This window comes from Phacochoerus africanus, chromosome 15 (genome assembly GCF_016906955.1).
Source record: "Phacochoerus africanus isolate WHEZ1 chromosome 15, ROS_Pafr_v1, whole genome shotgun sequence".
NCBI classification, from domain to species: Eukaryota; Metazoa; Chordata; class Mammalia; order Artiodactyla; family Suidae; genus Phacochoerus; species Phacochoerus africanus.
The window spans coordinates 50,205,463-50,217,460 of NC_062558.1; the positions used below are offsets into that span (position 1 = coordinate 50,205,463).

Consider the following 11,998-nt stretch of genomic DNA (forward strand, 5'->3'; position numbering starts at 1 on the left):
AGCTGTGGCTTTGGGGTCATGAGAGGAGGATGGTGCCAGTCCCTGGTCCCCCAAACTAACATTTGGTCTGTGGTGGATGTGGAAACCTGGGGGCCACCCACCTGGCCCGGCCACGGTGCTAAGCAGCAGGTCTGAGGATTTCCACCTTACTGTGCACCAGGTTATGGAGATTAGCAGTCCAGCCCTCTCCAGGCTCTTGGAACTGGCAACCCAAGTACCTGCTTTGGAAGAGTTTACAGTTGACCTCTTCCCGCCCCTGCTCACTGCTGCATTTGTCAAGGGTCACATTAAGCTCTGAAGGCACTGGTGCAAGCCTGGCCCTTCCCCTTCCTCTGCCTGGGCTCCCTCATCTTGTGCGGTGGCCCAACCAGGACAGCTTGCAGGCTGTGCTTGATGGGCTGGAGGCCTTCCCTGCCCACAGGGCTTGTCCTGGGTAAGGAGTGCTGGGACCAAGGTGGGGCCACAGAGTCAGGGAGAGAGAACTCGGGGTGCTCACATCAGCCAGGGCTATGAATGGGTGACCCCTGGGTTTCTGGGTGAAGCCTGTGAGAGAGGGAGGGTGGGGGGCTGAGATCTGGGCTCAGGGACCAGGCTCCTCTCACCCTGGGCCCCAGATTGGATCTGACCCTGGACTTTGAGCAGGTCCAGGGCAGAGGCACTTCAGAGGCCTTGGCCACGTTCCCTTTCTGGTTACCATTGACAGCCAGGGCAGAGACGCCCCAGGTCTCATCCAGGCCCCACCTGGTGGGGGACTCGAGGAAAGGACGGGGATGGCCGTGGGAGCCAGTGGAATTGCACATCGGCCTCTTCCCACACAGCCCCTTCAAGTTGGGCACATTTCCTCTTCAGCCTCCTGAACAAGGTGGACTGGAGCAGTGGGGCCCTGCGCCTCTGCTGTCAGAAGCTGCACATCGAGGAGATGCCTTTTAACAGCCTGATCAGGAACCTGAAAATGCTGGACCTGGACTTCATCCAGGAGCTGGAGATATTTGACTGGTACCAGGCGCTGTCGGAGCAGAGACTGTTTGCCACCCAGCTGGGCCAGATCTGCAACCAGTAGGTCAGCCTCAAGCTGGCCTACCACCATTGGGCCTTCTCGGCAGAGGACAAGCAGTCATCCAGCTACTTCCTGTCCCAGCTCAGCAGGCTGGGCCATCTGCAGAAGCTCCAGCTATCCTACTCCTACCTCTCAGGCAACCTGTACCAAGTGCTCAAGTGAGCCAGTGGGCAGGGTCCTCCAGAGAGTCCGTGGTGGGTGGAGGGAGGGGGGTAGGCAGGGCAGGGAGTGGTGCCCTTTCCTCCCTCACCTGGCAGCTGGGGCCTGGGGTCTGCTTTGGAAGGCAGAGATGGGTGCTATTATCCACTGGCCAGCCTGCTGGGGCACCCAAGTGCCTCTCAGCTTGTGCTGGGCCTGAGGACTGAGCACCAGAGAGGAGGGCCTAGGGCTCCAGGGACAACTGTGGGAGGGAAGCATCTCCCTAGAAATTTCCGGGTGAGGCATTCTGTATAACCGAGCCCAGCTTCCCCCCAAACCCAAACCAAAGGAATAAAGATTCCTCCTGTGGACTCCTTATCATCAGATAAGCTCCTGTGTGGTGGGCTTGTACAATGCAGGTCCCGCTTCACTAGGACTTAAACAGAGAGGTTGGGAGAAGATCTAGCAAGGGAGTCTGTTGAGACAGAGCCAGTCCTGTGGCTCCAAGGACATGCCGGTCAGTGGCTACCACGCAGGAGCTGGCCTGGGACCTGGCTGTACCCTGAGAGCCACACCTTCTCTCCTCAGCTGCCTTCAGATGCCGCTGCCAGCCCTGGAGATCCGCTCCTACCCCCTTCTGGATGCCGACATCACCTTCCTGTCCTAGAGCTCTCACGCCGACCACCTGAGGAAGCTGGATCTGAGTGGCAACAGCCTGTCCCACATGGTCCCCGGACCCTTGGAGACTCTCCTGGAGTAGGTCTTGGGGATGCTGCAGCACTGGGACCTGAACCACTGCTGGCTGAAGGACGCACACCTGGGTGCCAGCCTGCCCACCCTGCGCTGCTGCTCCCACCTCAGCTCCCTGGGCCTGTTCAACAGCCCTGTGTCCAGGACCGGTCTGCGGAGCTTGCCAGAACCTGTGGGCAGCCGTCAGGAGCTGAAGCAGGTGCTCTCCCCCATCCCCATGGAGCACTGTGTGTACCTGCATGGCTTGTCCCGGGGCCCATCAACAAGGGAAAAGCTGTGCCAGGTGCAGGCCGAGTTGCAGACGCTGCTGCAGGCTGTGTGCTGGGCTGACATGCAATGGAGCCCCCCACTGCCCATGAGGCTGGTGCAGCTCGACTGAGGCCAGGGACCGTGGCAGAGAGGGCAGCTGGCAGACAGACTTTCTGCTGGGCTGAGCTATTTGGAGGGAGCATAATGGAAATATCCATAGAGGTGCCTTCCGCTCTTCTAGGTCACTCCCCTTGCCAGGCTGCAGCCTCTGGTAGGACCCTGGCCTGGCTGGTTCCATGTCCAGGTGAGGTGCGGGGACAGGGTGCACAGAAAGGCACCAAGCCTGGCCACCCTCCCCACCCCCGCCCCAAACACCTTTTGGCCACATGCTGTTTCTATTCCTTGTCTTTTCCTTCTGGGCAGAATGAAATGGGCCTTGGCTGACCTCCCCAGCCTAGGGTCCTCCTCTGCACGGGCAGTCAGAGTAGCTCAGGGGGTGTTGGGAGAAGGCAGCACATACAGGCCTGGCACTCAAAGTGGAAATGCATCCAGCCAACTGGCCTCCTCGACTTGTGCTGGGCGCCAGGCACCACAGTCCTCAGGGGCAGACAGAGGCCCAAGAGAGCTCACACTGGGTGGACAGGAGCAGGACACAACCATGCAGGAAGTCACACAATGGGGCTGAGTCAGAGAAGAGCCAGGAGAGGCTGATCCTGCTGGTCAGGGTGGAAGCCCTGGGCAGGAGCCCCGAGCTGGGCCAGAATCTGCTGGAGAGGTCCAGAGGCAGCTTCTCGGGGAAAGGCATGGCAGGAGCTGAGCTCTGAGCCTGGGCCAGCTGTGGCAGACTGAGTCCTGACACCAGGTTGGAGGCTAGGCCTCCAGTACAAATGGGTGAAATATAATCAAGGCTGATGCAGATGGAGCCCTGAACAGGAGGCTGGGGAGCCAGGAGTGGCCAAGGCTCAAGCAAGAGCTGCACTGGCAGGCCTGGGTCAGACCCACCTGCGGGGCTGGAGGGCTCCCAGCACAGCCCAGTTCCCAGCAGCTGGGGAGGATGGACCTTCCTTCTGTTCCACTGGCCCACCTGATACCTTCCTCTCCTTGCTGCAGCCCAGAGGCATTCTGAAACCATTCATGCAGCCCCTGGAGGTGGACAGTGGAGAAGCCCCACGTGGTGGACAGGATCCCAGGGCATCACTTGCCCCGTGCCCATCCCACTCCCCTGTCCCCAGCTGCCCTGAGCCCCGGTTATTTCTCCACAGGGCAGGAGGAGGGCTCTGTTTGGGATGAAGCCACAGTCCTTGCGTTCCTTTCTCTGCACTGTGCGAGCAGGGGGCCAGCATCATTCCTCAAAGCCGCCAGCAATGGATTTTCACATTATTCCTTTATTTGACAATACATGCTCAATACCAGCTGACAGGTATTTTGCAAGGACTGGAGGTGGAGCAAAGACAACACCACTTCCCTGCCCTGGTGTCAACAAATAGGTTGCAAATGAACGGCAGGACTTCAGGCTGAGGCTGGTGAGGCGGTGCACCCACAGGTGCTACTGGAGATGAGGGGATGAAGCTGGTGTGTGTTGGGCAGAGACCTGCCTGGGGGCAAACCCTCCAGGCAGCGGAGCAGACAGTGTCGGGTATCCTGGGTGGAGGAACCCTGTGACACATGAAAGTGTCTGGGGCCTTGCACACTGCTGTGCTGGGCAGAAAGTTCAAGTGCTTCCCTGGTCCTGACCAGGTTGAATCGCCTTGGATCCCACATGGGATGTCACTGTCCATGCACTTGGAACCGATCAATGAGTTACTTCCAGAGCCTGCTGAGATCCCACTGCTTCCTTTAGGGACCTTCTGGTGATGTCTTTCCCACATTTATCAGGGTCCTGGTGCTGCAGTGACCCTGGCTACAGGCCAGCCACTACTTGGGACCTCTTCGCTCCTTGCCCTGCCCGGTTATTTTCTCTTCCTTGCTCTGTACTCCGATAGTGGAGGATGCTTGCTTCCAGAAGTACCTGTGCCAGATCTTCCTGCTGCAGCATGGCCACTCAGGGCTTGCTTGAAGGCTCCCCACCTTCTGGGCTGAGGAATCCATGGCTCCTCAGGATCAGGCAAGTTGGCTCTGGGACCATGGGATCCACTGTGTCTCAGTTTCCTCATCTATGGAATTTAAGAATTCTGAATCACAAGGTTGCTCAGAGTCCCTACTTCACAGGTTTACACGTGTATTAATAAGTTATATGCTTAGAAGGTTACATGCTGAGAACGTTGTCTGGCATCTAGTAAACCCTCTTGGAAAAGGGACTTTACAAGGTCCCCTGGAAGTAAGCAGTGGTGTCTGGTCTGGAGGCTTGACGGGAAAACTCGTGGAGATAGCCCATGGACCACCTTTAGGAGAGTGGCAGTCATGTGCGTCCTTTTCTGGTTTCCTTTCCCTTCTTTATTCAGAGTGGACAGTCCACTCCCAGGGAGTCCCTAGGGAAAATAAACAGGGGCATGTTGCCAGCAGGCCACAGGGCTGGCCTCGGTGGGGAGAGGGAGGGGGAAGGGGAAGTGTAGGGCAATCCGAGGGCTCGGGTGGAGTGGGGCAGGAGGGAGGCTGGCCGGGGCCAAAGCATCCACTCCCCAGGACAGTCGCCACGGCTTTGTGCACATCCTCTCCACCAAGGCCTGCGCCTGCCCACAGCCACTTCCAAACACAAAGGGACCCCAGCTCCCCAGAAGCACAGCTGAGGGGGCAGGTGTTGCCTGCACCCCACACCCAGAACACCATGCACACTACCATAGCAGACACTGTGCCCTTGCGTCATGAGGGCGGGTGCAGAGTGCTTCTGTGAGTGGCTGTGGGGGCTCTTTCCTGTGCCAACCAGTCCTGCCGCACCTGTGGACATCCTGCCTTTCCTCCCAGTTCTGACACTACCCCTGTTAGCATCAGATCCCACAAGCTGCTCCCATTGCAGACACATGTCACAGCCCCAGTTTGTCACCTGTACATCTGACTGACTGGCCATAAATTGGAATTCTTCAGTTTGATAATTTGCTAGAATGGCTCAGCAAACTCAGGGAGACATACAGCAGAGGATATGATAAAGGATGCAAAAGGCCAGCTGATGAAGAGCTGCAGAGGGCGAGGTCTGGGAGAGCTTCCGTGCCCTCCTGACACAGGGAAGTATCTCCAGCCTGGAGATGCTCTGAACCCCATATGTTAGGCATGTCATGGAGACTTCATTGTGAAAGCATGATCATTCTCAACTCTATCCCCAGCCCCTCTTCTTTTCTAAGAGGGTGAAAAGTGGAGCAGAAAGTTCCCAGCTTCTAATCACACTAGGGCTTTCTGGTGAGCAGCGCCATCTAGGAGTCCACCAAGAGTTGCCTCATTAGAATAAAGATGTCCCCGTCACCAGGAAATTCTTAGGAATTTGGGAGTTCTGTGTGAGGAACCAGGGCCAAAACCTAAATATGAGCAGGAGCCAGGGGCAGAGACCAATATATATTTCTTACTATTCCACAGGGATGTTGCTCCCTCTTTGTGGGTGAGGGTACCACTTGGCCAAGTCAGCCTGGGGCTCATAAGGAACTATTTGAGTCATGAACTTGTAGGTGGGTCTTTCATTTGATCCCGATTCTGGATCCTTGGAAACATGAAACCAACATGATTGTCAAAGTTGTGGGGTGCAAACCGTGAGTGACGGAATGCTTCCTCTCTATTTTCTGTTACTGTGCTGTGTGTTTAATGCATATTTGCCTAGGTAAGTACCACAGATCGCTACAAAGTCAGCCACAGGAGGGCAGATGTTTTTGTCTGTTTCCTCCACTTTATCCCCAAGGCTTGACAATTGCTAGGTGCTCAGATGAACACTGGATGAATGTGAGACTAAGAGATGATGTGATGGGCAGATGGCGGTGGCCTGGCTAATAAGGTGAGCCTTGCAACGTGCCTTCTGTCATCACCATTGATCTCATGCTGTTGTCTCAGGCTTTGCAGCTTCAGGTAGCTGGCAGTGCTTTTCTCTCCCTGTTCTTGTCTCATTATTCTGTTTTTTTGTTTGTTTGTTTGCTTTAATGACCGCAGCTGCAGCATATGGATGTTCCTGGGCTGGGGGTCGAATCAGAGCAGCAGTTGTGGCCTACGCCACAGCCATAGCAACACTGCATCCAACCTGCATCTGCGGCCCACCTACGCTGCAGCTTACAGCAACACCGGATCCTTAACCCACTGAGCCAGGCCAGGGATCAGACCTGCATCCTCACAGAGACAATGTTGGGCCTGAACTCGTTGAGCCACTGGGGGAACTCTTCCTTGACCATTATTCTTGTCTGTTTATTCTTGCACATGAAAGCACAATGATTTAGCCGTGTTCCAAAATGACTACTCCAAGTATTATAACCTCAAAATAATACAAAATTATGAAGAATTTAAAGCTACCCTCTTCCTCATTGCATACAGCCATGTGGTTTGCTTTTCTTTTTATCTCACTAGGTGTTTATCAATAAGATATCCTTAGAAATTTTAGGGGAAGTGGGGAGGCAGATTCTTGTGCAGAGAATCCATTTCTGCACTGTGTGTTTACCTGGGTTTTGCTGGAGTCACAGATACACCTGCACATCCCGGTGGCTCTTTAGTTACTCCCTTAGGGCAGAAAGGAATGCAAGGAGGTGCTCGTCTAGGTCACAGGAGATGGTCCCAGGAGCTCTGTCTCCAGAAACCCTAGAACTGTTTGGGTGTCTGTGACTCTTCAAGTTCCAGCCACCTGTGGAGCAGCCCTGGACAAAAGTACTTCCCAGGCGCGGAGAAAGGCCTCAGCACACTGCCCATCAACGTAATGTTCCTTGGTGCAATTTTTTCTTGTTTTCCAACTAATGGTGTACTACAAATGCCTTTTGTGTGTGTGTGTGTGTTTTTGGGGCCGCACCCGCAGCATATGGAGGTTCCCAGGCTAGGGGTCTAATCAGAGCTGTAGTCGCCGGCCTATGCCACAGCCACAGCAATGCAGCATCCGAGCCGCTTCTGTGACCTACACCACAGCTCGCTGGATCCTTAACCCACTGAGCGAGGCCAGGGATTGAAACCGCAACCTCATGGTTCCTAGACGGATTCGTTTCTGCTGTGCCACGACAGGAACTCCCTAACAACTTTTTTAGTCCATGAGATTGTACCTGGAAAATGGAGAAAAGACTTGCATTTTTGGTTGTTTTCTGATTGTCTGAGGGTGGCTTTGTTTGAAAATCACTGTTGTACGTGATTCCTGATTAAGGAAAAATATGCTGAGAAAGTAGGAAAAGAATGATAATTTCTTGGTTGTAGGGAAATAATGACTTCCATTATGGAGCCTGCAGCCTAAGAAACTATCTTTTCTCATTTCTGGGGAGTATAGACAAAACTAATGGACAGCAGCAGAAGCCAGAAGGGTGTGAAGTAAAAGCTGAGGCTCATTTTCTTTCAAGCACTATTTATTGAAGAAACTTTCCTTTCTCCTATTGCGTTGCCTTGGTGCCTTCATTAAAAGTCGATTGACAGGCGTATATCCTGTCCTTGACTGGGAGCTCTACTATGTTTCATTGGTCTGTGGCTTTCTCCTCAGGCCACAACTGTGCTGTCTGATGCCTGTCTTTTTTTTTTTTTAGGGCTGCTCCCGAGGCACATGGAAGATCCCAGGCTAAGGATCGAATCAGAGCTGCAGCTGCCAGCCTACACCACAGCCACAGCAATGCTGGAGCCTCAACCCACTGAGTGGGGCCAGAGATGGAAACTGTGTCCTCATGAATACTAGTCAGGTTCATTACCACTGAGCCACAGTGGGAACGCTGAAAGCAACATTTTATACCAAAAGAAATGCGTGATATATTTAAGATACTTAAGGGGGAAAGAATGTGAGCCAAGGATTTTAAGTCCAGCCAAAATGACTTCCAAGTACAAAGATCAGAGTTGGGAGTTCTCTGGTGATGCAGCAGGTTAAGGATCTAGAGTTGTCACTGCTGTGGCTCTGGTGGCTGCTGTGGCATAGGTTCAATCCTTGGCCCAGGAACTTCTGAGTGCTGTGGGCACAGCCTTAAAATAAAATAAAATAGGTCACATTGAACTGTCATCAATTATGCCATTGTTAGTCATCATGAGGGAAGGCAGAGATGCACATGGAACTGGTATCAGTAAGATGTGAGCAAAAGAAATAGGAAAATGCCCCTGACACCTACGGTCAATTAATCTTTGACAAGGGAGGCAAGAACATAAAATGGGAAAAAGAAAGTCTATTCAGCAAGCATTGCTGGGAAACCTGGACAGCTGCATGCAAAGCAATGAAACTAGAACACACCCTCACACCATGCACAAAAATAAACTCAAAATGGCTGAAAGACTTAAATATATGACAGGACACCATCAAACTCCTAGAAGAAAACATAGGCAAAACACTCTGACATTAACATCATGAATATTTTCTCAGGTCAGTCTCCCAAAGCAAAAGAAATTAGAGCAAAAATAAACCCATGGGACCTCATCAAACTGAAAAGCTTTTGCACAGCAAAGGAAACCCAAAAGAAAACAAAAAGACAACTTACAGAATGGGAGAAAATAGTTTCAAATGATGCAACCGACAAGGGCTTAATCTCTAGAATATATAAACAACTTATACAACCCAACAGCAAAAAAGCCAATCAATCAATGGAAAAATGGGCAAAAGACCTGAATAGACATTTCTCCAAAGAAGATATACAGATGGCCAACAAACACATGAAAAAATGCTCAACATCGCTGGTTATAAGAGAAATGCAAATCAAAACTACCATGAGATATCACCTCACACCAGTCAGAATGGCCACCATTAATAAGACCACAAATAACAAATGCTGGAGGGGGTATGGAGAAAAGGGAACCCTCCTACACTGTTGGTGGGAATGTAAACTGGTACAGCCACTATGGAGAACAGTTTGGAGATACCTTAGAAATCTATACATAGAACTTCCACATGACCCCGCAATCCCACTCTTGGGCATCTATCCGGACAAAACTCTCCTTAAAAGAGACACGTGCACCCGCATGTTCATTGCAGCACTATTCACAATAGCCAAGACATGGAAACAACCCAAATGTCCATCAACAGATGATTGGATTCGGAAGATGTGGTATATATACACAATGGAATACTACTCAGCCATAAAAAAGAATGACATAATGCCATTTGCAGCAACATGGATGGAGCTAGAGAATCTCATACTGAGTGAAATGAGCCAGAAAGACAAAGACAAATACCATATGATATCACTTATAACTGGAATCTAATATCCAGCACAAATGAACATCTCCTCAGAAAAGAAAATCATGGACTTGGAGAAGAGACTTGTGGCTGCCTGATGGGGGGTGGGGAGGGAGTGGGAGGGATCGGGAGCTTGGGGTTATCAGACACAACTTAGAATAGATTTACAAGGAGATCCTGCTGAATAGCATTGAGAACTTTGTCTAGATACTCATGTTGCAACAGAAGAAAGGCTGGGGGAAAAATGTAATTGTAATGTATACATGTAAGGATAACCTGACCCCCTTGCTGTACAGTGGGAAAAAAAAAAAAAGAATAAAGAAATAGGAAAATGCCAGAATTGATCTATCTTGGTGACATGAAAGAGTAAAATTTACTCAGCAGATGTCGCTAGTGTCTAGAGGGGCCAAGGGGTGTGTCCCACTTCCCCTGAGGTCTCGAGCTTGGAGCCACGCAGCCTTCGCAGCCTTCGCTGTGATCTCATAGGAATGAGTGATAACTCGTCTCATCCTCAGCTGGAGTCCTGCAGTGTTCGGGATGGCTGTGTTGCCCAACTGGGAGACAAAGAACCAAGCCAGGCCCCTAAGGGCCAATTGTTGTTCCTGAACACAGAACTTTGGGGACTCGGCTGGTACCAGTTTGGGACATGTTCCCAAGGTGGCTGCTGTTTCCTGTGCAGGATGTGCTGGCCATGTATCCTAGGACCCCAGACACCGAGGCCGGTTGGGTCATCACAGACTAGGCCTGGAGCCTGAAGAAATGACAAGAAGGAGAAAGCAGAGAGAAACCCTGTGGCCAGCAGCTGACCTGACCTCTTGGACCCTGCTGCCTAGTTTTGAATCCAGCTCTGCCATTTACACCTGTGTGACCTGTTTCCTTATATGTGATATCAAGATAATGATATTATCTAGTCTCTAGAGTTTTAATGAGAATCAAATGCCTTGAAAATAGAGAAGGGCCCAGGAGTTCCCATCATGGCTCAGTGGAAACAAATCTGACTAGTATCCATGAGGACGTGGGTTCGATCCCTGGCCTCGCTCAATGGCTTAAGGATCCGGCATTGCTATGAGCTGTGGTGTAGATTTCAGACACAGCGTTGCTATGGCTGTGGCTGTGGCTGGCATCTATAACTCCAATTTGACCCCTACCCTGGGAAACTCCATATGTCACAAGTGCAGCCCTAGAAAGACAAAAAAAAAGAAAAAAGAAAAAACAGAGAAGGGCCCAGCACAAAGTAAGCACAGGGTGATGTTAACTATTAACAGTATCAGGAAAACCGAGTCCCAACCTGTGTCCAACCAGAGAGAAAGGAGACCCAGGAGCTCAGCCATCACACCCACCACCCCAGCACCTAAGTGAGGGGGGCCTAAGGACTTTTCTCAACCTGACTCATTTGTCCATGTAAGGGGCCCCAGGGTGGCCAGACCGCAGCTCCCCAGGAGACAAGTGGGGAGGACTCAGCTGCAGAGTGTACAGGCCAACTGCACTTTCTCAGCTTGATGGAGACCCCCGCGTTTCTGGAGCCGACCACTCAGAGGCACTCCTCTTGTCCAGCCCTCAGGTCCCTCCTCTTGCTCTGCAGAATGAACCCCTGAGCTGGATTAAGTAAAGAGGAGCTCTGGTTTTGCCTCTCTGGCAGCTAATGACACCCAGGACCCAACCTTAGCACTGGCCACCTTCAGTGGGGGCTGCATGGAGACAGACTACAAGGCAGTGATGTGGGGGCCAGGAGGGAGATGGCTCAGGATGGTGGCAGCCAAGGCAAGGAGGCTGGATTGGATCTCAAGTATATTTTGAAGACGGTGATGGATAAGGAGTGTGAGAAAGAGGAATCCGGAATGCCTGCAGCTTGAGCCACCAGGAGGATGGGATTGCCATTTTGGAGATGGAGAACCTGCCAAGGAGAGAGGGTTTGCAATCAGCAGTTCTGTTTTGAGAGTGAGATCTCATGGTGACAGAATTTTGGGCATTTCCCAATCTTAATTTGGCCATAGAACTTTCCTTTTTCCAGGGCATCTGTCAGGACTGGTTTCAATAAAGGCAAGTTGGGGGAGATGTCTAGGGGAGCAAAGGAAGTGTGTGCACTCTATTATGTAAAATATATAAAAATAAAGCCATAAAAATTACTTTAAACCTTCCATAATCTTATAGTTCTAACACGAAAAAGATTATTATATTCCAATTCGTTTTCCAGATATGTTTTACATAGATTATTCATTCATTCCACAGATGTTTATAGCATTGAAAGAAGCCTGCTATACACACATATGTAGTTTTTAGTTTTTAATTATGAACAACATTTATGTTTTCACGCTTATCCAGTTTTCATCTTTGTAGATAATTGTCATTATTGCCTCCCCGCGGCCAGGAAGAATGGGGTGAAGGGTTTGGGAACCCCTTGCGGACCGCAGCAGGGCGAAACCAGGGCGGGGTTTGGGAACCCCTGCGGACCCGGAATGCTAGGCTAGAGCCGACTGGAGGATGTGCCCCGGAACGCTTGCGCCTCGGAACCCGCAGACACCGGCGTGCGGCGCCGGAGGGCACGCGGGGGACGACGTCCG

The 11,998-nt window shown here is 51.6% G+C and overlaps 1 pseudogene; it reads left to right on the forward strand.

Moving 5' to 3' along the window:
• Positions 1 to 919: 919 nt before the first annotated feature.
• Positions 920 to 2,324, forward strand: LOC125116945 (leucine-rich repeat-containing protein 14-like; annotated as a pseudogene).
• The last annotated feature ends 9,674 nt before the right edge of the window (positions 2,325 to 11,998 follow it).